We start from the raw sequence: 22,380 nt of genomic DNA, 5'->3' as shown, positions 1-22,380 counted from the left end.
GCTCCAGAATGTTGATGGGAAGGCGGGCTCCCTCCAAAGAATAAGTCCCCTGCATTCAAAAGGGCACCCAGGACTGATCTTTAGCCTGATAGGCTGATATGTACAGTGGGAATTTTTCAAGTCGTTGGAGGCAGGGTCTTGCCTGGGTCCAGCGCTGGGTCGGTGGGCTACCACGCTTGGGAGACTGAGGGGTGACATTCAGCTTGCGCAATACTGAAAATGTTAGAAATGGATGGACTCCACGGCAGGCACTGCTGAGATTTGAACTCAGGATCTCCTGTTTACTAGACAGGCGCTTTCACCAACTAAGCCACAGCGCCCCACTTGGGGGATAGCTCTTTGTGAGAATTTTTCAAATCTTTGGAGGCAAGGTCTTCCCTCAAGCTAGCACTGGGTTGGAAACCTACCACGCTTGGGAGACTCAAGGCTGCCATTAAGCTTGCGCAAAACTGAAAACGTTATAAATGGAAAGACTCCACGGCAGGCACTGCTGAGATTTGAACTCAGGATCTCCTGTTTACTAGACAGGCGCTTTCACCAACTAAGCCACAGCGCCTCACGTGGTGCACATCCTTTGCAACCCAGTCAAGTGCAGAGTGGGTGCAGGGGGCAGTGCAGGGCGTAACAGGAATGCGGGGGCTGGAGCTGGGGGGTATTGGGGGGGGGGGGCGGCTCGCACAGAAGTTAAAGCTGTGGACAGAGGGGAGTACAAAAGTGGGACAGGGTGGGTCTGACTGAGTGCAGAGGGGAGAGCTGTGGATTGGGCCGAGGAGGGGGCATGGAAGGGAGGTAGAATGTCTAGGTCCAGGTTGACAGTGCCTTTTTTTCTATGTGTACAAGACCTTTGTGCCATGAAATGCTTTACGTTAAGCACGTTTACATTGATTACGAACTAAACTACCGACGAGGATGGGATTCGAACCCATGCGTGCAGAGCACAATGGATTAGCAGTCCATCGCCTTAACCACTCGGCCACCTCGTCATGTGTAACCTAGAACCTTGGGCCGTTTCTTGTCTGTGGCTTTTGAGAAGGGCTTAGCCAGATTCCGGCAATCTGGGAGGGCGCACGGAGAGTCAGCCAGGAGACTGAGTATGTCTGAGCACCACGTCCTCCTGGGGCAATATGCTTCCTTCTGAGAGGCACCACCTTCGGTGACCCCCTTGGTGATTGACGTAGGCCATAGCCATGGCATTGTCCAACTGGATTCCCATCTGAGGTTCTCACAGAAGAAGAGGTATGCAACATTGAAGGGAGGCCTGAATTGTCCTGTGCTCCAGAATGTTGATGGGAAGGCGGGCTCCCTCCAAAGAATAAGTCCCCTGCATTCAAAAGGGCACCCAGGACTGATCTTTAGCCTGATAGGCTGATATGTACAGTGGGAATTTTTCAAGTCGTTGGAGGCAGGGTCTTGCCTGGGTCCAGCGCTGGGTCGGTGGGCTACCACGCTTGGGAGACTGAGGGGTGACATTCAGCTTGCGCAATACTGAAAATGTTAGAAATGGATGGACTCCACGGCAGGCACTGCTGAGATTTGAACTCAGGATCTCCTGTTTACTAGACAGGCGCTTTCACCAACTAAGCCACAGCGCCCCACTTGGGGGATAGCTCTTTGTGAGAATTTTTCAAATCTTTGGAGGCAAGGTCTTCCCTCAAGCTAGCACTGGGTTGGAAACCTACCACGCTTGGGAGACTCAAGGCTGCCATTAAGCTTGCGCAAAACTGAAAACGTTATAAATGGAAAGACTCCACGGCAGGCACTGCTGAGATTTGAACTCAGGATCTCCTGTTTACTAGACAGGCGCTTTCACCAACTAAGCCACAGCGCCTCACGTGGTGCACATCCTTTGCAACCCAGTCAAGTGCAGAGTGGGTGCAGGGGGCAGTGCAGGGCGTAACAGGAATGCGGGGGCTGGAGCTGGGGGGTATTGGGGGGGGGGGGGGGCGGCTCGCACAGAAGTTAAAGCTGTGGACAGAGGGGAGTACAAAAGTGGGACAGGGTGGGTCTGACTGAGTGCAGAGGGGAGAGCTGTGGATTGGGCCGAGGAGGGGGCATGGAAGGGAGGTAGAATGTCTAGGTCCAGGTTGACAGTGCCTTTTTTTCTATGTGTACAAGACCTTTGTGCCATGAAATGCTTTACGTTAAGCACGTTTACATTGATTACGAACTAAACTACCGACGAGGATGGGATTCGAACCCATGCGTGCAGAGCACAATGGATTAGCAGTCCATCGCCTTAACCACTCGGCCACCTCGTCATGTGTAACCTAGAACCTTGGGCCGTTTCTTGTCTGTGGCTTTTGAGAAGGGCTTAGCCAGATTCTGGCAATCTGGGAGGGCGCACGGAGAGTCAGCCAGGAGACTGAGTATGTCTGAGCACCACGTCCTCCTGGGGCAATATGCTTCCTTCTGAGAGGCACCACCTTCGGTGACCCCCTTGGTAATTGACGTAGGCCATAGCCATGGCATTGTCCAACTGGATTCCCATCTGAGGTTCTCACAGAAGAAGAGGTATGCAACATTGAAGGGAGGCCTGAATTGTCCTGTGCTCCAGAATGTTGATGGGAAGGCGGGCTCCCTCCAAAGAATAAGTCCCCTGCATTCAAAAGGGCACCCAGGACTGATCTTTAGCCTGATAGGCTGATATGTACAGTGGGAATTTTTCAAGTCGTTGGAGGCAGGGTCTTGCCTGGGTCCAGCGCTGGGTCGGTGGGCTACCACGCTTGGGAGACTGAGGGGTGACATTCAGCTTGCGCAATACTGAAAATGTTAGAAATGGATGGACTCCACGGCAGGCACTGCTGAGATTTGAACTCAGGATCTCCTGTTTACTAGACAGGCGCTTTCACCAACTAAGCCACAGCGCCCCACTTGGGAGACTCTTTGTGAGAATTTTTCAAATCTTTGGAGGCAAGGTCTTCCCTCAAGCTAGCACTGGGTTGGAAACCTACCACGCTTGGGAGACTCAAGGCTGCCATTAAGCTTGCGCAAAACTGAAAACGTTATAAATGGAAAGACTCCACGGCAGGCACTGCTGAGATTTGAACTCAGGATCTCCTGTTTACTAGACAGGCGCTTTCACCAACTAAGCCACAGCACCTCATGTGGTGCACATCCTTTGCAACCCAGTCAAGTGCAGAGTGGGTGCAGGGGGCAGTGCAGGGCGTAACAGGAATGCGGGGGCTGGAGCTGGGGGGTATTGGGGGGGGGGGGGCGGCTCGCACAGAAGTTAAAGCTGTGGACAGAGGGGAGTACAAAAGTGGGACAGGGTGGGTCTGACTGAGTGCAGAGGGGAGAGCTGTGGATTGGGCCGAGGAGGGGGCATGGAAGGGAGGTAGAATGTCTAGGTCCAGGTTGACAGTGCCTTTTTTTCTATGTGTACAAGACCTTTGTGCCATGAAATGCTTTACGTTAAGCACGTTTACATTGATTACGAACTAAACTACCGACGAGGATGGGATTCGAACCCATGCGTGCAGAGCACAATGGATTAGCAGTCCATCGCCTTAACCACTCGGCCACCTCGTCATGTGTAACCTAGAACCTTGGGCCGTTTCTTGTCTGTGGCTTTTGAGAAGGGCTTAGCCAGATTCCGGCAATCTGGGAGGGCGCACGGAGAGTCAGCCAGGAGACTGAGTATGTCTGAGCACCACGTCCTCCTGGGGCAATATGCTTCCTTCTGAGAGGCACCACCTTCGGTGACCCCCTTGGTGATTGACGTAGGCCATAGCCATGGCATTGTCCAACTGGATTCCCATCTGAGGTTCTCACAGAAGAAGAGGTATGCAACATTGAAGGGAGGCCTGAATTGTCCTGTGCTCCAGAATGTTGATGGGAAGGCGGGCTCCCTCCAAAGAATAAGTCCCCTGCATTCAAAAGGGCACCCAGGACTGATCTTTAGCCTGATAGGCTGATATGTACAGTGGGAATTTTTCAAGTCGTTGGAGGCAGGGTCTTGCCTGGGTCCAGCGCTGGGTCGGTGGGCTACCACGCTTGGGAGACTGAGGGGTGACATTCAGCTTGCGCAATACTGAAAATGTTAGAAATGGATGGACTCCACGGCAGGCACTGCTGAGATTTGAACTCAGGATCTCCTGTTTACTAGACAGGCGCTTTCACCAACTAAGCCACAGCGCCCCACTTGGGGGATAGCTCTTTGTGAGAATTTTTCAAATCTTTGGAGGCAAGGTCTTCCCTCAAGCTAGCACTGGGTTGGAAACCTACCACGCTTGGGAGACTCAAGGCTGCCATTAAGCTTGCGCAAAACTGAAAACGTTATAAATGGAAAGACTCCACGGCAGGCACTGCTGAGATTTGAACTCAGGATCTCCTGTTTACTAGACAGGCGCTTTCACCAACTAAGCCACAGCGCCTCACGTGGTGCACATCCTTTGCAACCCAGTCAAGTGCAGAGTGGGTGCAGGGGGCAGTGCAGGGCGTAACAGGAATGCGGGGGCTGGAGCTGGGGGGTATTGGGGGGGGGGGGCGGCTCGCACAGAAGTTAAAGCTGTGGACAGAGGGGAGTACAAAAGTGGGACAGGGTGGGTCTGACTGAGTGCAGAGGGGAGAGCTGTGGATTGGGCCGAGGAGGGGGCATGGAAGGGAGGTAGAATGTCTAGGTCCAGGTTGACAGTGCCTTTTTTTCTATGTGTACAAGACCTTTGTGCCATGAAATGCTTTACGTTAAGCACGTTTACATTGATTACGAACTAAACTACCGACGAGGATGGGATTCGAACCCATGCGCGCAGAGCACAATGGATTAGCAGTCCATCGCCTTAACCACTCGGCCACCTCGTCATGTGTAACCTAGAACCTTGGGCCGTTTCTTGTCTGTGGCTTTTGAGAAGGGCTTAGCCAGATTCCGGCAATCTGGGAGGGCGCACGGAGAGTCAGCCAGGAGACTGAGTATGTCTGAGCACCACGTCCTCCTGGGGCAATATGCTTCCTTCTGAGAGGCACCACCTTCGGTGACCCCCTTGGTGATTGACGTAGGCCATAGCCATGGCATTGTCCAACTGGATTCCCATCTGAGGTTCTCACAGAAGAAGAGGTATGCAACATTGAAGGGAGGCCTGAATTGTCCTGTGCTCCAGAATGTTGATGGGAAGGCGGGCTCCCTCCAAAGAATAAGTCCCCTGCATTCAAAAGGGCACCCAGGACTGATCTTTAGCCTGATAGGCTGATATGTACAGTGGGAATTTTTCAAGTCGTTGGAGGCAGGGTCTTGCCTGGGTCCAGCGCTGGGTCGGTGGGCTACCACGCTTGGGAGACTGAGGGGTGACATTCAGCTTGCGCAATACTGAAAATGTTAGAAATGGATGGACTCCACGGCAGGCACTGCTGAGATTTGAACTCAGGATCTCCTGTTTACTAGACAGGCGCTTTCACCAACTAAGCCACAGCGCCCCACTTGGGGGATAGCTCTTTGTGAGAATTTTTCAAATCTTTGGAGGCAAGGTCTTCCCTCAAGCTAGCACTGGGTTGGAAACCTACCACGCTTGGGAGACTCAAGGCTGCCATTAAGCTTGCGCAAAACTGAAAACGTTATAAATGGAAAGACTCCACGGCAGGCACTGCTGAGATTTGAACTCAGGATCTCCTGTTTACTAGACAGGCGCTTTCACCAACTAAGCCACAGCGCCTCACGTGGTGCACATCCTTTGCAACCCAGTCAAGTGCAGAGTGGGTGCAGGGGGCAGTGCAGGGCGTAACAGGAATGCGGGGGCTGGAGCTGGGGGGTATTGGGGGGGGGGGGGCGGCTCGCACAGAAGTTAAAGCTGTGGACAGAGGGGAGTACAAAAGTGGGACAGGGTGGGTCTGACTGAGTGCAGAGGGGAGAGCTGTGGATTGGGCCGAGGAGGGGGCATGGAAGGGAGGTAGAATGTCTAGGTCCAGGTTGACAGTGCCTTTTTTTCTATGTGTACAAGACCTTTGTGCCATGAAATGCTTTACGTTAAGCACGTTTACATTGATTACGAACTAAACTACCGACGAGGATGGGATTCGAACCCATGCGTGCAGAGCACAATGGATTAGCAGTCCATCGCCTTAACCACTCGGCCACCTCGTCATGTGTAACCTAGAACCTTGGGCCGTTTCTTGTCTGTGGCTTTTGAGAAGGGCTTAGCCAGATTCCGGCAATCTGGGAGGGCGCACGGAGAGTCAGCCAGGAGACTGAGTATGTCTGAGCACCACGTCCTCCTGGGGCAATATGCTTCCTTCTGAGAGGCACCACCTTCGGTGACCCCCTTGGTGATTGACGTAGGCCATAGCCATGGCATTGTCCAACTGGATTCCCATCTGAGGTTCTCACAGAAGAAGAGGTATGCAACATTGAAGGGAGGCCTGAATTGTCCTGTGCTCCAGAATGTTGATGGGAAGGCGGGCTCCCTCCAAAGAATAAGTCCCCTGCATTCAAAAGGGCACCCAGGACTGATCTTTAGCCTGATAGGCTGATATGTACAGTGGGAATTTTTCAAGTCGTTGGAGGCAGGGTCTTGCCTGGGTCCAGCGCTGGGTCGGTGGGCTACCACGCTTGGGAGACTGAGGGGTGACATTCAGCTTGCGCAATACTGAAAATGTTAGAAATGGATGGACTCCACGGCAGGCACTGCTGAGATTTGAACTCAGGATCTCCTGTTTACTAGACAGGCGCTTTCACCAACTAAGCCACAGCGCCCCACTTGGGGGATAGCTCTTTGTGAGAATTTTTCAAATCTTTGGAGGCAAGGTCTTCCCTCAAGCTAGCACTGGGTTGGAAACCTACCACGCTTGGGAGACTCAAGGCTGCCATTAAGCTTGCGCAAAACTGAAAACGTTATAAATGGAAAGACTCCACGGCAGGCACTGCTGAGATTTGAACTCAGGATCTCCTGTTTACTAGACAGGCGCTTTCACCAACTAAGCCACAGCGCCTCACGTGGTGCACATCCTTTGCAACCCAGTCAAGTGCAGAGTGGGTGCAGGGGGCAGTGCAGGGCGTAACAGGAATGCGGGGGCTGGAGCTGGGGGGTATTGGGGGGGGGGGCGGCTCGCACAGAAGTTAAAGCTGTGGACAGAGGGGAGTACAAAAGTGGGACAGGGTGGGTCTGACTGAGTGCAGAGGGGAGAGCTGTGGATTGGGCCGAGGAGGGGGCATGGAAGGGAGGTAGAATGTCTAGGTCCAGGTTGACAGTGCCTTTTTTTCTATGTGTACAAGACCTTTGTGCCATGAAATGCTTTACGTTAAGCACGTTTACATTGATTACGAACTAAACTACCGACGAGGATGGGATTCGAACCCATGCGTGCAGAGCACAATGGATTAGCAGTCCATCGCCTTAACCACTCGGCCACCTCGTCATGTGTAACCTAGAACCTTGGGCCGTTTCTTGTCTGTGGCTTTTGAGAAGGGCTTAGCCAGATTCCGGCAATCTGGGAGGGCGCACGGAGAGTCAGCCAGGAGACTGAGTATGTCTGAGCACCACGTCCTCCTGGGGCAATATGCTTCCTTCTGAGAGGCACCACCTTCGGTGACCCCCTTGGTGATTGACGTAGGCCATAGCCATGGCATTGTCCAACTGGATTCCCATCTGAGGTTCTCACAGAAGAAGAGGTATGCAACATTGAAGGGAGGCCTGAATTGTCCTGTGCTCCAGAATGTTGATGGGAAGGCGGGCTCCCTCCAAAGAATAAGTCCCCTGCATTCAAAAGGGCACCCAGGACTGATCTTTAGCCTGATAGGCTGATATGTACAGTGGGAATTTTTCAAGTCGTTGGAGGCAGGGTCTTGCCTGGGTCCAGCGCTGGGTCGGTGGGCTACCACGCTTGGGAGACTGAGGGGTGACATTCAGCTTGCGCAATACTGAAAATGTTAGAAATGGATGGACTCCACGGCAGGCACTGCTGAGATTTGAACTCAGGATCTCCTGTTTACTAGACAGGCGCTTTCACCAACTAAGCCACAGCGCCCCACTTGGGGGATAGCTCTTTGTGAGAATTTTTCAAATCTTTGGAGGCAAGGTCTTCCCTCAAGCTAGCACTGGGTTGGAAACCTACCACGCTTGGGAGACTCAAGGCTGCCATTAAGCTTGCGCAAAACTGAAAACGTTATAAATGGAAAGACTCCACGGCAGGCACTGCTGAGATTTGAACTCAGGATCTCCTGTTTACTAGACAGGCGCTTTCACCAACTAAGCCACAGCGCCTCACGTGGTGCACATCCTTTGCAACCCAGTCAAGTGCAGAGTGGGTGCAGGGGGCAGTGCAGGGCGTAACAGGAATGCGGGGGCTGGAGCTGGGGGGTATTGGGGGGGGGGCGGCTCGCACAGAAGTTAAAGCTGTGGACAGAGGGGAGTACAAAAGTGGGACAGGGTGGGTCTGACTGAGTGCAGAGGGGAGAGCTGTGGATTGGGCCGAGGAGGGGGCATGGAAGGGAGGTAGAATGTCTAGGTCCAGGTTGACAGTGCCTTTTTTTCTATGTGTACAAGACCTTTGTGCCATGAAATGCTTTACGTTAAGCACGTTTACATTGATTACGAACTAAACTACCGACGAGGATGGGATTCGAACCCATGCGTGCAGAGCACAATGGATTAGCAGTCCATCGCCTTAACCACTCGGCCACCTCGTCATGTGTAACCTAGAACCTTGGGCCGTTTCTTGTCTGTGGCTTTTGAGAAGGGCTTAGCCAGATTCCGGCAATCTGGGAGGGCGCACGGAGAGTCAGCCAGGAGACTGAGTATGTCTGAGCACCACGTCCTCCTGGGGCAATATGCTTCCTTCTGAGAGGCACCACCTTCGGTGACCCCCTTGGTGATTGACGTAGGCCATAGCCATGGCATTGTCCAACTGGATTCCCATCTGAGGTTCTCACAGAAGAAGAGGTATGCAACATTGAAGGGAGGCCTGAATTGTCCTGTGCTCCAGAATGTTGATGGGAAGGCGGGCTCCCTCCAAAGAATAAGTCCCCTGCATTCAAAAGGGCACCCAGGACTGATCTTTAGCCTGATAGGCTGATATGTACAGTGGGAATTTTTCAAGTCGTTGGAGGCAGGGTCTTGCCTGGGTCCAGCGCTGGGTCGGTGGGCTACCACGCTTGGGAGACTGAGGGGTGACATTCAGCTTGCGCAATACTGAAAATGTTAGAAATGGATGGACTCCACGGCAGGCACTGCTGAGATTTGAACTCAGGATCTCCTGTTTACTAGACAGGCGCTTTCACCAACTAAGCCACAGCGCCCCACTTGGGGGATAGCTCTTTGTGAGAATTTTTCAAATCTTTGGAGGCAAGGTCTTCCCTCAAGCTAGCACTGGGTTGGAAACCTACCACGCTTGGGAGACTCAAGGCTGCCATTAAGCTTGCGCAAAACTGAAAACGTTATAAATGGAAAGACTCCACGGCAGGCACTGCTGAGATTTGAACTCAGGATCTCCTGTTTACTAGACAGGCGCTTTCACCAACTAAGCCACAGCGCCTCACGTGGTGCACATCCTTTGCAACCCAGTCAAGTGCAGAGTGGGTGCAGGGGGCAGTGCAGGGCGTAACAGGAATGCGGGGGCTGGAGCTGGGGGGTATTGGGGGGGGGGGGGGCGGCTCGCACAGAAGTTAAAGCTGTGGACAGAGGGGAGTACAAAAGTGGGACAGGGTGGGTCTGACTGAGTGCAGAGGGGAGAGCTGTGGATTGGGCCGAGGAGGGGGCATGGAAGGGAGGTAGAATGTCTAGGTCCAGGTTGACAGTGCCTTTTTTTCTATGTGTACAAGACCTTTGTGCCATGAAATGCTTTACGTTAAGCACGTTTACATTGATTACGAACTAAACTACCGACGAGGATGGGATTCGAACCCATGCGTGCAGAGCACAATGGATTAGTCCATCGCCTTAACCACTTGGCCACCTCGTCATGTGTAACCTAGAACCTTGGGCCGTTTCTTGTCTGTGGCTTTTGAGAAGGGCTTAGCCAGATTCCGGCAATCTGGGAGGGCGCACGGAGAGTCAGCCAGGAGACTGAGTATGTCTGAGCACCACGTCCTCCTGGGGCAATATGCTTCCTTCTGAGAGGCACCACCTTCGGTGACCCCCTTGGTGATTGACGTAGGCCATAGCCATGGCATTGTCCAACTGGATTCCCATCTGAGGTTCTCACAGAAGAAGAGGTATGCAACATTGAAGGGAGGCCTGAATTGTCCTGTGCTCCAGAATGTTGATGGGAAGGCGGGCTCCCTCCAAAGAATAAGTCCCCTGCATTCAAAAGGGCACCCAGGACTGATCTTTAGCCTGATAGGCTGATATGTACAGTGGGAATTTTTCAAGTCGTTGGAGGCAGGGTCTTGCCTGGGTCCAGCGCTGGGTCGGTGGGCTACCACGCTTGGGAGACTGAGGGGTGACATTCAGCTTGCGCAATACTGAAAATGTTAGAAATGGATGGACTCCACGGCAGGCACTGCTGAGATTTGAACTCAGGATCTCCTGTTTACTAGACAGGCGCTTTCACCAACTAAGCCACAGCGCCCCACTTGGGGGATAGCTCTTTGTGAGAATTTTTCAAATCTTTGGAGGCAAGGTCTTCCCTCAAGCTAGCACTGGGTTGGAAACCTACCACGCTTGGGAGACTCAAGGCTGCCATTAAGCTTGCGCAAAACTGAAAACGTTATAAATGGAAAGACTCCACGGCAGGCACTGCTGAGATTTGAACTCAGGATCTCCTGTTTACTAGACAGGCGCTTTCACCAACTAAGCCACAGCGCCTCACGTGGTGCACATCTTTTGCAACCCAGTCAAGTGCAGAGTGGGTGCAGGGGGCAGTGCAGGGCGTAACAGGAATGCGGGGGCTGGAGCTGGGGGGTATTGGGGGGGGGGGCGGCTCGCACAGAAGTTAAAGCTGTGGACAGAGGGGAGTACAAAAGTGGGACAGGGTGGGTCTGACTGAGTGCAGAGGGGAGAGCTGTGGATTGGGCCGAGGAGGGGGCATGGAAGGGAGGTAGAATGTCTAGGTCCAGGTTGACAGTGCCTTTTTTTCTATGTGTACAAGACCTTTGTGCCATGAAATGCTTTACGTTAAGCACGTTTACATTGATTACGAACTAAACTACCGACGAGGATGGGATTCGAACCCATGCGTGCAGAGCACAATGGATTAGCAGTCCATCGCCTTAACCACTCGGCCACCTCGTCATGTGTAACCTAGAACCTTGGGCCGTTTCTTGTCTGTGGCTTTTAAAAAGGGCTTAGCCAGATTCCGGCAATCTGGGAGGGCGCACGGAGAGTCAGCCAGGAGACTGAGTATGTCTGAGCACCACGTCCTCCTGGGGCAATATGCTTCCTTCTGAGAGGCACCACCTTCGGTGACCCCCTTGGTGATTGACGTAGGCCATAGCCATGGCATTGTCCAACTGGATTCCCATCTGAGGTTCTCACAGAAGAAGAGGTATGCAACATTGAAGGGAGGCCTGAATTGTCCTGTGCTCCAGAATGTTGATGGGAAGGCGGGCTCCCTCCAAAGAATAAGTCCCCTGCATTCAAAAGGGCACCCAGGACTGATCTTTAGCCTGATAGGCTGATATGTACAGTGGGAATTTTTCAAGTCGTTGGAGGCAGGGTCTTGCCTGGGTCCAGCGCTGGGTCGGTGGGCTACCACGCTTGGGAGACTGAGGGGTGACATTCAGCTTGCGCAATACTGAAAATGTTAGAAATGGATGGACTCCACGGCAGGCACTGCTGAGATTTGAACTCAGGATCTCCTGTTTACTAGACAGGCGCTTTCACCAACTAAGCCACAGCGCCCCACTTGGGGGATAGCTCTTTGTGAGAATTTTTCAAATCTTTGGAGGCAAGGTCTTCCCTCAAGCTAGCACTGGGTTGGAAACCTACCACGCTTGGGAGACTCAAGGCTGCCATTAAGCTTGCGCAAAACTGAAAACGTTATAAATGGAAAGACTCCACGGCAGGCACTGCTGAGATTTGAACTCAGGATCTCCTGTTTACTAGACAGGCGCTTTCACCAACTAAGCCACAGCGCCTCACGTGGTGCACATCCTTTGCAACCCAGTCAAGTGCAGAGTGGGTGCAGGGGGCAGTGCAGGGCGTAACAGGAATGCGGGGGCTGGAGCTGGGGGGTATTGGGGGGGGGGCGGCTCGCACAGAAGTTAAAGCTGTGGACAGAGGGGAGTACAAAAGTGGGACAGGGTGGGTCTGACTGAGTGCAGAGGGGAGAGCTGTGGATTGGGCCGAGGAGGGGGCATGGAAGGGAGGTAGAATGTCTAGGTCCAGGTTGACAGTGCCTTTTTTTCTATGTGTACAAGACCTTTGTGCCATGAAATGCTTTACGTTAAGCACGTTTACATTGATTACAAACTAAACTACCGACGAGGATGGGATTCGAACCCATGCGTGCAGAGCACAATGGATTAGCAGTCCATCGCCTTAACCACTCGGCCACCTCGTCATGTGTAACCTAGAACCTTGGGCCGTTTCTTGTCTGTGGCTTTTGAGAAGGGCTTAGCCAGATTCCGGCAATCTGGGAGGGCGCACGGAGAGTCAGCCAGGAGACTGAGTATGTCTGAGCACCACGTCCTCCTGGGGCAATATGCTTCCTTCTGAGAGGCACCACCTTCGGTGACCCCCTTGGTGATTGACGTAGGCCATAGCCATGGCATTGTCCAACTGGATTCCCATCTGAGGTTCTCACAGAAGAAGAGGTATGCAACATTGAAGGGAGGCCTGAATTGTCCTGTGCTCCAGAATGTTGATGGGAAGGCGGGCTCCCTCCAAAGAATAAGTCCCCTGCATTCAAAAGGGCACCCAGGACTGATCTTTAGCCTGATAGGCTGATATGTACAGTGGGAATTTTTCAAGTCGTTGGAGGCAGGGTCTTGCCTGGGTCCAGCGCTGGGTCGGTGGGCTACCACGCTTGGGAGACTGAGGGGTGACATTCAGCTTGCGCAATACTGAAAATGTTAGAAATGGATGGACTCCACGGCAGGCACTGCTGAGATTTGAACTCAGGATCTCCTGTTTACTAGACAGGCGCTTTCACCAACTAAGCCACAGCGCCCCACTTGGGGGATAGCTCTTTGTGAGAATTTTTCAAATCTTTGGAGGCAAGGTCTTCCCTCAAGCTAGCACTGGGTTGGAAACCTACCACGCTTGGGAGACTCAAGGCTGCCATTAAGCTTGCGCAAAACTGAAAACGTTATAAATGGAAAGACTCCACGGCAGGCACTGCTGAGATTTGAACTCAGGATCTCCTGTTTACTAGACAGGCGCTTTCACCAACTAAGCCACAGCGCCTCACGTGGTGCACATCCTTTGCAACCCAGTCAAGTGCAGAGTGGGTGCAGGGGGCAGTGCAGGGCGTAACAGGAATGCGGGGGCTGGAGCTGGGGGGTATTGGGGGGGGGGGGGCGGCTCGCACAGAAGTTAAAGCTGTGGACAGAGGGGAGTACAAAAGTGGGACAGGGTGGGTCTGACTGAGTGCAGAGGGGAGAGCTGTGGATTGGGCCGAGGAGGGGGCATGGAAGGGAGGTAGAATGTCTAGGTCCAGGTTGACAGTGCCTTTTTTTCTATGTGTACAAGACCTTTGTGCCATGAAATGCTTTACGTTAAGCACGTTTACATTGATTACGAACTAAACTACCGACGAGGATGGGATTCGAACCCATGCGTGCAGAGCACAATGGATTAGCAGTCCATCGCCTTAACCACTCGGCCACCTCGTCATGTGTAACCTAGAACCTTGGGCCGTTTCTTGTCTGTGGCTTTTGAGAAGGGCTTAGCCAGATTCCGGCAATCTGGGAGGGCGCACGGAGAGTCAGCCAGGAGACTGAGTATGTCTGAGCACCACGTCCTCCTGGGGCAATATCCTTCCTTCTGAGAGGCACCACCTTCGGTGACCCCCTTGGTGATTGACGTAGGCCATAGCCATGGCATTGTCCAACTGGATTCCCATCTGAGGTTCTCACAGAAGAAGAGGTATGCAACATTGAAGGGAGGCCTGAATTGTCCTGTGCTCCAGAATGTTGATGGGAAGGCGGGCTCCCTCCAAAGAATAAGTCCCCTGCATTCAAAAGGGCACCCAGGACTGATCTTTAGCCTGATAGGCTGATATGTACAGTGGGAATTTTTCAAGTCGTTGGAGGCAGGGTCTTGCCTGGGTCCAGCGCTGGGTCGGTGGGCTACCACGCTTGGGAGACTGAGGGGTGACATTCAGCTTGCGCAATACTGAAAATGTTAGAAATGGATGGACTCCACGGCAGGCACTGCTGAGATTTGAACTCAGGATCTCCTGTTTACTAGACAGGCGCTTTCACCAACTAAGCCACAGCGCCCCACTTGGGGGATAGCTCTTTGTGAGAATTTTTCAAATCTTTGGAGGCAAGGTCTTCCCTCAAGCTAGCACTGGGTTGGAAACCTACCACGCTTGGGAGACTCAAGGCTGCCATTAAGCTTGCGCAAAACTGAAAACGTTATAAATGGAAAGACTCCACGGCAGGCACTGCTGAGATTTGAACTCAGGATCTCCTGTTTACTAGACAGGCGCTTTCACCAACTAAGCCACAGCGCCTCACGTGGTGCACATCCTTTGCAACCCAGTCAAGTGCAGAGTGGGTGCAGGGGGCAGTGCAGGGCGTAACAGGAATGCGGGGGCTGGAGCTGGGGGGTATTGGGGGGGGGGCGGCTCGCACAGAAGTTAAAGCTGTGGACAGAGGGGAGTACAAAAGTGGGACAGGGTGGGTCTGACTGAGTGCAGAGGGGAGAGCTGTGGATTGGGCAGAGGAGGGGGCATGGAAGGGAGGTAGAATGTCTAGGTCCAGGTTGACAGTGCCTTTTTTTCTATGTGTACAAGACCTTTGTGCCATGAAATGCTTTACGTTAAGCACGTTTACATTGATTACGAACTAAACTACCGACGAGGATGGGATTCGAACCCATGCGTGCAGAGCACAATGGATTAGCAGTCCATCGCCTTAACCACTCGGCCACCTCGTCATGTGTAACCTAGAACCTTGGGCCGTTTCTTGTCTGTGGCTTTTGAGAAGGGCTTAGCCAGATTCCGGCAATCTGGGAGGGCGCACGGAGAGTCAGCCAGGAGACTGAGTATGTCTGAGCACCACGTCCTCCTGGGGCAATATCCTTCCTTCTGAGAGGCACCACCTTCGGTGACCCCCTTGGTGATTGACGTAGGCCATAGCCATGGCATTGTCCAACTGGATTCCCATCTGAGGTTCTCACAGAAGAAGAGGTATGCAACATTGAAGGGAGGCCTGAATTGTCCTGTGCTCCAGAATGTTGATGGGAAGGCGGGCTCCCTCCAAAGAATAAGTCCCCTGCATTCAAAAGGGCACCCAGGACTGATCTTTAGCCTGATAGGCTGATATGTACAGTGGGAATTTTTCAAGTCGTTGGAGGCAGGGTCTTGCCTGGGTCCAGCGCTGGGTCGGTGGGCTACCACGCTTGGGAGACTGAGGGGTGACATTCAGCTTGCGCAATACTGAAAATGTTAGAAATGGATGGACTCCACGGCAGGCACTGCTGAGATTTGAACTCAGGATCTCCTGTTTACTAGACAGGCGCTTTCACCAACTAAGCCACAGCGCCCCACTTGGGAGATAGCTCTTTGTGAGAATTTTTCAAATCTTTGGAGGCAAGGTCTTCCCTCAAGCTAGCACTGGGTTGGAAACCTACCACGCTTGGGAGACTCAAGGCTGCCATTAAGCTTGCGCAAAACTGAAAACATTATAAATGGAAAGACTCCACGGCAGGCACTGCTGAGATTTGAACTCAGGATCTCCTGTTTACTAGACAGGCGCTTTCACCAACTAAGCCACAGCGCCTCACGTGGTGCACATCCTTTGCAACCCAGTCAAGTGCAGAGTGGGTGCAGGGGGCAGTGCAGGGCGTAACAGGAATGCGGGGGCTGGAGCTGGGGGGTATTGGGGGGGGGGCGGCTCGCACAGAAGTTAAAGCTGTGGACAGAGGGGAGTACAAAAGTGGGACAGGGTGGGTCTGACTGAGTGCAGAGGGGAGAGCTGTGGATTGGGCCGAGGAGGGGGCATGGAAGGGAGGTAGAATGTCTAGGTCCAGGTTGACAGTGCCTTTTTTTCTATGTGTACAAGACCTTTGTGCCATGAAATGCTTTACGTTAAGCACGTTTACATTGATTACGAACTAAACTACCGACGAGGATGGGATTCGAACCCATGCGTGCAGAGCACAATGGATTAGCAGTCCATCGCCTTAACCACTCGGCCACCTCGTCATGTGTAACCTAGAACCTTGGGCCGTTTCTTGTCTGTGGCTTTTGAGAAGGGCTTAGCCAGATTCCGGCAATCTGGGAGGGCGCACGGAGAGTCAGCCAGGAGACTGAGTATGTCTGAGCACCACGTCCTCCTGGGGCAATATGCTTCCTTCTGAGAGGCACCACCTTCGGTGACCCCCTTGGTGATTGACGTAGGCCATAGCCATGGCATTGTCCAACTGGATTCCCATCTGAGGTTCTCACAGAAGAAGAGGTATGCAACATTGAAGGGAGGCCTGAATTGTCCTGTGCTCCAGAATGTTGATGGGAAGGCGGGCTCCCTCCAAAGAATAAGTCCCCTGCATTCAAAAGGGCACCCAGGACTGATCTTTAGCCTGATAGGCTGATATGTACAGTGGGAATTTTTCAAGTCGTTGGAGGCAGGGTCTTGCCTGGGTCCAGCGCTGGGTCGGTGGGCTACCACGCTTGGGAGACTGAGGGGTGACATTTAGCTTGCGCAATACTGAAAATGTTAGAAATGGATGGACTCCACGGCAGGCACTGCTGAGATTTGAACTCAGGATCTCCTGTTTACTAGACAGGCGCTTTCACCAACTAAGCCACAGCACCCCACTTGGGGGATAGCTCTTTGTGAGAATTTTTCAAATCTTTGGAGGCAAGGTCTTCCCTCAAGCTAGCACTGGGTTGGAAACCTACCACGCTTGGGAGACTCAAGGCTGCCATTAAGCTTGCGCAAAACTGAAAACGTTATAAATGGAAAGACTCCACGGCAGGCACTGCTGAGATTTGAACTCAGGATCTCCTGTTTACTAGACAGGCGCTTTCACCAACTAAGCCACAGCGCCTCACGTGGTGCACATCCTTTGCAACCCAGTCAAGTGCAGAGTGGGTGCAGGGGGCAGTGCAGGGCGTAACAGGAATGCGGGGGCTGGAGCTGGGGGGTATTGGGGGGGGGCGGCTCGCACAGAAGTTAAAGCTGTGGACAGAGGGGAGTACAAAAGTGGGACAGGGTGGGTCTGACTGAGTGCAGAGGGGAGAGCTGTGGATTGGGCCGAGGAGGGGGCATGGAAGGGAGGTAGAATGTCTAGGTCCAGGTTGACAATGCCTTTTTTTCTATGTGTACAAGACCTTTGTGCCATGAAATGCTTTACGTTAAGCACGTTTACATTGATTACGAACTAAACTACCGACGAGGATGGGATTCGAACCCATGCGTGCAGAGCACAATGGATTAGCAGTCCATCGCCTTAACCACTCGGCCACCTCGTCATGTGTAACCTAGAACCTTGGGCCGTTTCTTGTCTGTGGCTTTTGAGAAGGGCTTAGCCAGATTCCGGCAATCTGGGAGGGCGCACGGAGAGTCAGCCAGGAGACTGAGTATGTCTGAGCACCACGTCCTCCTGGGGCAATATGCTTCCTTCTGAGAGGCACCACCTTCGGTGACCCCCTTGGTGATTGACGTAGGCCATAGCCATGGCATTGTCCAACTGGATTCCCATCTGAGGTTCTCACAGAAGAAGAGGTATGCAACATTGAAGGGAGGCCTGAATTGTCCTGTGCTCCAGAATGTTGATGGGAAGGCGGGCTCCCTCCAAAGAATAAGTCCCCTGCATTCAAAAGGGCACCCAGGACTGATCTTTAGCCTGATAGGCTGATATGTACAGTGGGAATTTTTCAAGTCGTTGGAGGCAGGGTCTTGCCTGGGTCCAGCGCTGGGTCGGTGGGCTACCACGCTTGGGAGACTGAGGGGTGACATTCAGCTTGCGCAATACTGAAAATGTTAGAAATGGATGGACTCCACGGCAGGCACTGCTGAGATTTGAACTCAGGATCTCCTGTTTACTAGACAGGCGCTTTCACCAACTAAGCCACAGCGCCCCACTTGGGGGATAGCTCTTTGTGAGAATTTTTCAAATCTTTGGAGGCAAGGTCTTCCCTCAAGCTAGCACTGGGTTGGAAACCTACCACGCTTGGGAGACTCAAGGCTGCCATTAAGCTTGCGCAAAACTGAAAACGTTATAAATGGAAAGACTCCACGGCAGGCACTGCTGAGATTTGAACTCAGGATCTCCTGTTTACTAGACAGGCGCTTTCACCAACTAAGCCACAGCGCCTCACGTGGTGCACATCCTTTGCAACCCAGTCAAGTGCAGAGTGGGTGCAGGGGGCAGTGCAGGGCGTAACAGGAATGCGGGGGCTGGAGCTGGGGGGTATTGGGGGGGGGGGGCGGCTCGCACAGAAGTTAAAGCTGTGGACAGAGGGGAGTACAAAAGTGGGACAGGGTGGGTCTGACTGAGTGCAGAGGGGAGAGCTGTGGATTGGGCCGAGGAGGGGGCATGGAAGGGAGGTAGAATGTCTAGGTCCAGGTTGACAGTGCCTTTTTTTCTATGTGTACAAGACCTTTGTGCCATGAAATGCTTTACGTTAAGCACGTTTACATTGATTACGAACTAAACTACCGACGAGGATGGGATTCGAACCCATGCGTGCAGAGCACAATGGATTAGCAGTCCATCGCCTTAACCACTCGGCCACCTCGTCATGTGTAACCTAGAACCTTGGGCCGTTTCTTGTCTGTGGCTTTTGAGAAGGGCTTAGCCAGATTCCGGCAATCTGGGAGGGCGCACGGAGAGTCAGCCAGGAGACTGAGTATGTCTGAGCACCACGTCCTCCTGGGGCAATATGCTTCCTTCTGAGAGGCACCACCTTCGGTGACCCCCTTGGTGATTGACGTAGGCCATAGCCATGGCATTGTCCAACTGGATTCCCATCTGAGGTTCTCACAGAAGAAGAGGTATGCAACATTGAAGGGAGGCCTGAATTGTCCTGTGCTCCAGAATGTTGATGGGAAGGCGGGCTCCCTCCAAAGAATAAGTCCCCTGCATTCAAAAGGGCACCCAGGACTGATCTTTAGCCTGATAGGCTGATATGTACAGTGGGAATTTTTCAAGTCGTTGGAGGCAGGGTCTTGCCTGGGTCCAGCGCTGGGTCGGTGGGCTACCACGCTTGGGAGACTGAGGGGTGACATTCAGCTTGCGCAATACTGAAAATGTTAGAAATGGATGGACTCCACGGCAGGCACTGCTGAGATTTGAACTCAGGATCTCCTGTTTACTAGACAGGCGCTTTCACCAACTAAGCCACAGCGCCCCACTTGGGAGATAGCTCTTTGTGAGAATTTTTCAAATCTTTGGAGGCAAGGTCTTCCCTCAAGCTAGCACTGGGTTGGAAACCTACCACGCTTGGGAGACTCAAGGCTGCCATTAAGCTTGCGCAAAACTGAAAACGTTATAAATGGAAAGACTCCACGGCAGGCACTGCTGAGATTTGAACTCAGGATCTCCTGTTTACTAGACAGGCGCTTTCACCAACTAAGCCACAGCGCCTCACGTGGTGCACATCCTTTGCAACCCAGTCAAGTGCAGAGTGGGTGCAGGGGGCAGTGCAGGGCGTAACAGGAATGCGGGGGCTGGAGCTGGGGGGTATTGGGGGGGGGGCGGCTCGCACAGAAGTTAAAGCTGTGGACAGAGGGGAGTACAAAAGTGGGACAGGGTGGGTCTGACTGAGTGCAGAGGGGAGAGCTGTGGATTGGGCCGAGGAGGGGGCATGGAAGGGAGGTAGAATGTCTAGGTCCAGGTTGACAGTGCCTTTTTTTCTATGTGTACAAGACCTTTGTGCCATGAAATGCTTTACGTTAAGCACGTTTACATTGATTACGAACTAAACTACCGACGAGGATGGGATTCGAACCCATGCGTGCAGAGCACAATGGATTAGCAGTCCATCGCCTTAACCACTCGGCCACCTCGTCATGTGTAACCTAGAACCTTGGGCCGTTTCTTGTCTGTGGCTTTTGAGAAGGGCTTAGCCAGATTCCGGCAATCTGGGAGGGCGCACGGAGAGTCAGCCAGGAGACTGAGTATGTCTGAGCACCACGTCCTCCTGGGGCAATATGCTTCCTTCTGAGAGGCACCACCTTCGGTGACCCCCTTGGTGATTGACGTAGGCCATAGCCATGGCATTGTCCAACTGGATTCCCATCTGAGGTTCTCACAGAAGAAGAGGTATGCAACATTGAAGGGAGGCCTGAATTGTCCTGTGCTCCAGAATGTTGATGGGAAGGCGGGCTCCCTCCAAAGAATAAGTCCCCTGCATTCAAAAGGGCACCCAGGACTGATCTTTAGCCTGATAGGCTGATATGTACAGTGGGAATTTTTCAAGTCGTTGGAGGCAGGGTCTTGCCTGGGTCCAGCGCTGGGTCGGTGGGCTACCACGCTTGGGAGACTGAGGGGTGACATTCAGCTTGCGCAATACTGAAAATGTTAGAAATGGACGGACTCCACGGCAGGCACTGCTGAGATTTGAACTCAGGATCTCCTGTTTACTAGACAGGCGCTTTCACCAACTAAGCCACAGCACCCCACTTGGGGGATAGCTCTTTGTGAGAATTTTTCAAATCTTTGGAGGCAAGGTCTTCCCTCAAGCTAGCACTGGGTTGGAAACCTACCACGCTTGGGAGACTCAAGGCTGCCATTAAGCTTGCGCAAAACTGAAAACGTTATAAATGGAAAGACTCCACGGCAGGCACTGCTGAGATTTGAACTCAGGATCTCCTGTTTACTAGACAGGCGCTTTCACCAACTAAGCCACAGCGCCTCACGTGGTGCACATCCTTTGCAACCCAGTCAAGTGCAGAGTGGGTGCAGGGGGCAGTGCAGGGCGTAACAGGAATGCGGGGGCTGGAGCTGGGGGGTATTGGGGGGGGGCGGCTCGCACAGAAGTTAAAGCTGTGGACAGAGGGGAGTACAAAAGTGGGACAGGGTGGGTCTGACTGAGTGCAGAGGGGAGAGCTGTGGATTGGGCCGAGGAGGGGGCATGGAAGGGAGGTAGAATGTCTAGGTCCAGGTTGACAGTGCCTTTTTTTCTATGTGTACAAGACCTTTGTGCCATGAAATGCTTTACGTTAAGCACGTTTACATTGATTACGAACTAAACTACCGACAAGGATGGGATTCGAACCCATGCGTGCAGAGCACAATGGATTAGCAGTCCATCACCTTAACCACTCGGCCACCTCGTCATGTGTAACCTAGAACCTTGGGCCGTTTCTTGTCTGTGGCTTTTGAGAAGGGCTTAGCCAGATTCCGGCAATCTGGGAGGGCGCACGGAGAGTCAGCCAGGAGACTGAGTATGTCTGAGCACCACGTCCTCCTGGGGCAATATGCTTCCTTCTGAGAGGCACCACCTTCGGTGACCCCCTTGGTGATTGACGTAGGCCATAGCCATGGCATTGTCCAACTGGATTCCCATCTGAGGTTCTCACAGAAGAAGAGGTATGCAACATTGAAGGGAGGCCTGAATTGTCCTGTGCTCCAGAATGTTGATGGGAAGGCGGGCTCCCTCCAAAGAATAAGTCCCCTGCATTCAAAAGGGCACCCAGGACTGATCTTTAGCCTGATAGGCTGATATGTACAGTGGGAATTTTTCAAGTCGTTGGAGGCAGGGTCTTGCCTGGGTCCAGCGCTGGGTCGGTGGGCTACCACGCTTGGGAGACTGAGGGGTGACATTCAGCTTGCGCAATACTGAAAATGTTAGAAATGGATGGACTCCACGGCAGGCACTGCTGAGATTTGAACTCAGGATCTCCTGTTTACTAGACAGGCGCTTTCACCAACTAAGCCACAGCGCCCCACTTGGGGGATAGCTCTTTGTGAGAATTTTTCAAATCTTTGGAGGCAAGGTCTTCCCTCAAGCTAGCACTGGGTTGGAAACCTACCACGCTTGGGAGACTCAAGGCTGCCATTAAGCTTGCGCAAAACTGAAAACGTTATAAATGGAAAGACTCCACGGCAGGCACTGCTGAGATTTGAACTCAGGATCTCCTGTTTACTAGACAGGCGCTTTCACCAACTAAGCCACAGCGCCTCACGTGGTGCACATCCTTTGCAACCCAGTCAAGTGCAGAGTGGGTGCAGGGCGTAACAGGAATGCGGGGGCTGGAGCTGGGGGGTATTGGGGGGGGGCGGCTCGCACAGAAGTTAAAGCTGTGGACAGAGGGGAGTACAAAAGTGGGACAGGGTGGGTCTGACTGAGTGCAGAGGGGAGAGCTGTGGATTGGGCCGAGGAGGGGGCATGGAAGGG

At 52.9% G+C, this 22,380-nt stretch overlaps 49 non-coding genes across 49 annotated transcripts; all 49 read right to left on the bottom strand.

The window, feature by feature from the left end:
- Nucleotides 1-246: 246 nt before the first annotated feature.
- On the bottom strand, nucleotides 247-320 carry TRNAT-AGU (transfer RNA threonine (anticodon AGU)). Its single transcript has one exon. It is a non-coding gene; the product is annotated as a tRNA-Thr (tRNA).
- A 162-nt stretch (nucleotides 321-482) lies between these two features.
- On the bottom strand, nucleotides 483-556 carry TRNAT-AGU (transfer RNA threonine (anticodon AGU)). The gene has a single exon. It is a non-coding gene; the product is annotated as a tRNA-Thr (tRNA).
- Nucleotides 557-901: 345 nt separating this feature from the next.
- TRNAS-GCU (transfer RNA serine (anticodon GCU)) lies at nucleotides 902-983 on the bottom strand. The gene has a single exon. It is a non-coding gene; the product is annotated as a tRNA-Ser (tRNA).
- Nucleotides 984-1,518: 535 nt separating this feature from the next.
- Nucleotides 1,519-1,592, bottom strand: TRNAT-AGU (transfer RNA threonine (anticodon AGU)). The gene has a single exon. It is a non-coding gene; the product is annotated as a tRNA-Thr (tRNA).
- A 162-nt stretch (nucleotides 1,593-1,754) lies between these two features.
- Nucleotides 1,755-1,828, bottom strand: TRNAT-AGU (transfer RNA threonine (anticodon AGU)). Its single transcript has one exon. It is a non-coding gene; the product is annotated as a tRNA-Thr (tRNA).
- A 348-nt stretch (nucleotides 1,829-2,176) lies between these two features.
- Nucleotides 2,177-2,258, bottom strand: TRNAS-GCU (transfer RNA serine (anticodon GCU)). Its single transcript has one exon. It is a non-coding gene; the product is annotated as a tRNA-Ser (tRNA).
- Nucleotides 2,259-2,793: 535 nt separating this feature from the next.
- On the bottom strand, nucleotides 2,794-2,867 carry TRNAT-AGU (transfer RNA threonine (anticodon AGU)). The gene has a single exon. It is a non-coding gene; the product is annotated as a tRNA-Thr (tRNA).
- A 579-nt stretch (nucleotides 2,868-3,446) lies between these two features.
- On the bottom strand, nucleotides 3,447-3,528 carry TRNAS-GCU (transfer RNA serine (anticodon GCU)). Its single transcript has one exon. It is a non-coding gene; the product is annotated as a tRNA-Ser (tRNA).
- A 535-nt stretch (nucleotides 3,529-4,063) lies between these two features.
- Nucleotides 4,064-4,137, bottom strand: TRNAT-AGU (transfer RNA threonine (anticodon AGU)). The gene has a single exon. It is a non-coding gene; the product is annotated as a tRNA-Thr (tRNA).
- Nucleotides 4,138-4,299: 162 nt separating this feature from the next.
- On the bottom strand, nucleotides 4,300-4,373 carry TRNAT-AGU (transfer RNA threonine (anticodon AGU)). Its single transcript has one exon. It is a non-coding gene; the product is annotated as a tRNA-Thr (tRNA).
- Nucleotides 4,374-4,718: 345 nt separating this feature from the next.
- TRNAS-GCU (transfer RNA serine (anticodon GCU)) lies at nucleotides 4,719-4,800 on the bottom strand. Its single transcript has one exon. It is a non-coding gene; the product is annotated as a tRNA-Ser (tRNA).
- A 535-nt stretch (nucleotides 4,801-5,335) lies between these two features.
- Nucleotides 5,336-5,409, bottom strand: TRNAT-AGU (transfer RNA threonine (anticodon AGU)). The gene has a single exon. It is a non-coding gene; the product is annotated as a tRNA-Thr (tRNA).
- A 162-nt stretch (nucleotides 5,410-5,571) lies between these two features.
- TRNAT-AGU (transfer RNA threonine (anticodon AGU)) lies at nucleotides 5,572-5,645 on the bottom strand. The gene has a single exon. It is a non-coding gene; the product is annotated as a tRNA-Thr (tRNA).
- Nucleotides 5,646-5,991: 346 nt separating this feature from the next.
- TRNAS-GCU (transfer RNA serine (anticodon GCU)) lies at nucleotides 5,992-6,073 on the bottom strand. The gene has a single exon. It is a non-coding gene; the product is annotated as a tRNA-Ser (tRNA).
- A 535-nt stretch (nucleotides 6,074-6,608) lies between these two features.
- TRNAT-AGU (transfer RNA threonine (anticodon AGU)) lies at nucleotides 6,609-6,682 on the bottom strand. The gene has a single exon. It is a non-coding gene; the product is annotated as a tRNA-Thr (tRNA).
- A 162-nt stretch (nucleotides 6,683-6,844) lies between these two features.
- On the bottom strand, nucleotides 6,845-6,918 carry TRNAT-AGU (transfer RNA threonine (anticodon AGU)). The gene has a single exon. It is a non-coding gene; the product is annotated as a tRNA-Thr (tRNA).
- Nucleotides 6,919-7,262: 344 nt separating this feature from the next.
- Nucleotides 7,263-7,344, bottom strand: TRNAS-GCU (transfer RNA serine (anticodon GCU)). The gene has a single exon. It is a non-coding gene; the product is annotated as a tRNA-Ser (tRNA).
- A 535-nt stretch (nucleotides 7,345-7,879) lies between these two features.
- TRNAT-AGU (transfer RNA threonine (anticodon AGU)) lies at nucleotides 7,880-7,953 on the bottom strand. Its single transcript has one exon. It is a non-coding gene; the product is annotated as a tRNA-Thr (tRNA).
- A 162-nt stretch (nucleotides 7,954-8,115) lies between these two features.
- On the bottom strand, nucleotides 8,116-8,189 carry TRNAT-AGU (transfer RNA threonine (anticodon AGU)). Its single transcript has one exon. It is a non-coding gene; the product is annotated as a tRNA-Thr (tRNA).
- A 343-nt stretch (nucleotides 8,190-8,532) lies between these two features.
- On the bottom strand, nucleotides 8,533-8,614 carry TRNAS-GCU (transfer RNA serine (anticodon GCU)). Its single transcript has one exon. It is a non-coding gene; the product is annotated as a tRNA-Ser (tRNA).
- A 535-nt stretch (nucleotides 8,615-9,149) lies between these two features.
- TRNAT-AGU (transfer RNA threonine (anticodon AGU)) lies at nucleotides 9,150-9,223 on the bottom strand. Its single transcript has one exon. It is a non-coding gene; the product is annotated as a tRNA-Thr (tRNA).
- Nucleotides 9,224-9,385: 162 nt separating this feature from the next.
- TRNAT-AGU (transfer RNA threonine (anticodon AGU)) lies at nucleotides 9,386-9,459 on the bottom strand. Its single transcript has one exon. It is a non-coding gene; the product is annotated as a tRNA-Thr (tRNA).
- A 961-nt stretch (nucleotides 9,460-10,420) lies between these two features.
- TRNAT-AGU (transfer RNA threonine (anticodon AGU)) lies at nucleotides 10,421-10,494 on the bottom strand. Its single transcript has one exon. It is a non-coding gene; the product is annotated as a tRNA-Thr (tRNA).
- Nucleotides 10,495-10,656: 162 nt separating this feature from the next.
- TRNAT-AGU (transfer RNA threonine (anticodon AGU)) lies at nucleotides 10,657-10,730 on the bottom strand. The gene has a single exon. It is a non-coding gene; the product is annotated as a tRNA-Thr (tRNA).
- Nucleotides 10,731-11,074: 344 nt separating this feature from the next.
- TRNAS-GCU (transfer RNA serine (anticodon GCU)) lies at nucleotides 11,075-11,156 on the bottom strand. The gene has a single exon. It is a non-coding gene; the product is annotated as a tRNA-Ser (tRNA).
- A 535-nt stretch (nucleotides 11,157-11,691) lies between these two features.
- On the bottom strand, nucleotides 11,692-11,765 carry TRNAT-AGU (transfer RNA threonine (anticodon AGU)). Its single transcript has one exon. It is a non-coding gene; the product is annotated as a tRNA-Thr (tRNA).
- A 162-nt stretch (nucleotides 11,766-11,927) lies between these two features.
- On the bottom strand, nucleotides 11,928-12,001 carry TRNAT-AGU (transfer RNA threonine (anticodon AGU)). The gene has a single exon. It is a non-coding gene; the product is annotated as a tRNA-Thr (tRNA).
- A 343-nt stretch (nucleotides 12,002-12,344) lies between these two features.
- On the bottom strand, nucleotides 12,345-12,426 carry TRNAS-GCU (transfer RNA serine (anticodon GCU)). The gene has a single exon. It is a non-coding gene; the product is annotated as a tRNA-Ser (tRNA).
- Nucleotides 12,427-12,961: 535 nt separating this feature from the next.
- TRNAT-AGU (transfer RNA threonine (anticodon AGU)) lies at nucleotides 12,962-13,035 on the bottom strand. Its single transcript has one exon. It is a non-coding gene; the product is annotated as a tRNA-Thr (tRNA).
- A 162-nt stretch (nucleotides 13,036-13,197) lies between these two features.
- Nucleotides 13,198-13,271, bottom strand: TRNAT-AGU (transfer RNA threonine (anticodon AGU)). Its single transcript has one exon. It is a non-coding gene; the product is annotated as a tRNA-Thr (tRNA).
- Nucleotides 13,272-13,617: 346 nt separating this feature from the next.
- Nucleotides 13,618-13,699, bottom strand: TRNAS-GCU (transfer RNA serine (anticodon GCU)). Its single transcript has one exon. It is a non-coding gene; the product is annotated as a tRNA-Ser (tRNA).
- A 535-nt stretch (nucleotides 13,700-14,234) lies between these two features.
- On the bottom strand, nucleotides 14,235-14,308 carry TRNAT-AGU (transfer RNA threonine (anticodon AGU)). The gene has a single exon. It is a non-coding gene; the product is annotated as a tRNA-Thr (tRNA).
- A 162-nt stretch (nucleotides 14,309-14,470) lies between these two features.
- On the bottom strand, nucleotides 14,471-14,544 carry TRNAT-AGU (transfer RNA threonine (anticodon AGU)). Its single transcript has one exon. It is a non-coding gene; the product is annotated as a tRNA-Thr (tRNA).
- Nucleotides 14,545-14,887: 343 nt separating this feature from the next.
- On the bottom strand, nucleotides 14,888-14,969 carry TRNAS-GCU (transfer RNA serine (anticodon GCU)). The gene has a single exon. It is a non-coding gene; the product is annotated as a tRNA-Ser (tRNA).
- A 535-nt stretch (nucleotides 14,970-15,504) lies between these two features.
- On the bottom strand, nucleotides 15,505-15,578 carry TRNAT-AGU (transfer RNA threonine (anticodon AGU)). Its single transcript has one exon. It is a non-coding gene; the product is annotated as a tRNA-Thr (tRNA).
- Nucleotides 15,579-15,740: 162 nt separating this feature from the next.
- Nucleotides 15,741-15,814, bottom strand: TRNAT-AGU (transfer RNA threonine (anticodon AGU)). Its single transcript has one exon. It is a non-coding gene; the product is annotated as a tRNA-Thr (tRNA).
- A 343-nt stretch (nucleotides 15,815-16,157) lies between these two features.
- Nucleotides 16,158-16,239, bottom strand: TRNAS-GCU (transfer RNA serine (anticodon GCU)). The gene has a single exon. It is a non-coding gene; the product is annotated as a tRNA-Ser (tRNA).
- A 771-nt stretch (nucleotides 16,240-17,010) lies between these two features.
- Nucleotides 17,011-17,084, bottom strand: TRNAT-AGU (transfer RNA threonine (anticodon AGU)). Its single transcript has one exon. It is a non-coding gene; the product is annotated as a tRNA-Thr (tRNA).
- A 342-nt stretch (nucleotides 17,085-17,426) lies between these two features.
- Nucleotides 17,427-17,508, bottom strand: TRNAS-GCU (transfer RNA serine (anticodon GCU)). Its single transcript has one exon. It is a non-coding gene; the product is annotated as a tRNA-Ser (tRNA).
- Nucleotides 17,509-18,043: 535 nt separating this feature from the next.
- On the bottom strand, nucleotides 18,044-18,117 carry TRNAT-AGU (transfer RNA threonine (anticodon AGU)). The gene has a single exon. It is a non-coding gene; the product is annotated as a tRNA-Thr (tRNA).
- Nucleotides 18,118-18,279: 162 nt separating this feature from the next.
- On the bottom strand, nucleotides 18,280-18,353 carry TRNAT-AGU (transfer RNA threonine (anticodon AGU)). The gene has a single exon. It is a non-coding gene; the product is annotated as a tRNA-Thr (tRNA).
- Nucleotides 18,354-18,698: 345 nt separating this feature from the next.
- Nucleotides 18,699-18,780, bottom strand: TRNAS-GCU (transfer RNA serine (anticodon GCU)). The gene has a single exon. It is a non-coding gene; the product is annotated as a tRNA-Ser (tRNA).
- A 535-nt stretch (nucleotides 18,781-19,315) lies between these two features.
- Nucleotides 19,316-19,389, bottom strand: TRNAT-AGU (transfer RNA threonine (anticodon AGU)). Its single transcript has one exon. It is a non-coding gene; the product is annotated as a tRNA-Thr (tRNA).
- Nucleotides 19,390-19,551: 162 nt separating this feature from the next.
- Nucleotides 19,552-19,625, bottom strand: TRNAT-AGU (transfer RNA threonine (anticodon AGU)). The gene has a single exon. It is a non-coding gene; the product is annotated as a tRNA-Thr (tRNA).
- A 343-nt stretch (nucleotides 19,626-19,968) lies between these two features.
- Nucleotides 19,969-20,050, bottom strand: TRNAS-GCU (transfer RNA serine (anticodon GCU)). Its single transcript has one exon. It is a non-coding gene; the product is annotated as a tRNA-Ser (tRNA).
- Nucleotides 20,051-20,821: 771 nt separating this feature from the next.
- TRNAT-AGU (transfer RNA threonine (anticodon AGU)) lies at nucleotides 20,822-20,895 on the bottom strand. The gene has a single exon. It is a non-coding gene; the product is annotated as a tRNA-Thr (tRNA).
- Nucleotides 20,896-21,237: 342 nt separating this feature from the next.
- Nucleotides 21,238-21,319, bottom strand: TRNAS-GCU (transfer RNA serine (anticodon GCU)). The gene has a single exon. It is a non-coding gene; the product is annotated as a tRNA-Ser (tRNA).
- Nucleotides 21,320-21,854: 535 nt separating this feature from the next.
- TRNAT-AGU (transfer RNA threonine (anticodon AGU)) lies at nucleotides 21,855-21,928 on the bottom strand. Its single transcript has one exon. It is a non-coding gene; the product is annotated as a tRNA-Thr (tRNA).
- A 162-nt stretch (nucleotides 21,929-22,090) lies between these two features.
- On the bottom strand, nucleotides 22,091-22,164 carry TRNAT-AGU (transfer RNA threonine (anticodon AGU)). The gene has a single exon. It is a non-coding gene; the product is annotated as a tRNA-Thr (tRNA).
- Between the last annotated feature and the right edge of the window lie 216 nt (nucleotides 22,165-22,380).

This window comes from Lithobates pipiens, unplaced genomic scaffold, assembly GCF_037356315.1.
Source record: "Lithobates pipiens isolate NorthernLeopardFrog02 unplaced genomic scaffold, aLitPip1_a1.2 Scaffold_8, whole genome shotgun sequence".
Classification (NCBI taxonomy): domain Eukaryota; kingdom Metazoa; phylum Chordata; class Amphibia; order Anura; family Ranidae; genus Lithobates; species Lithobates pipiens.
This window is presented reverse-complemented; position numbering and strand designations above follow the sequence as displayed.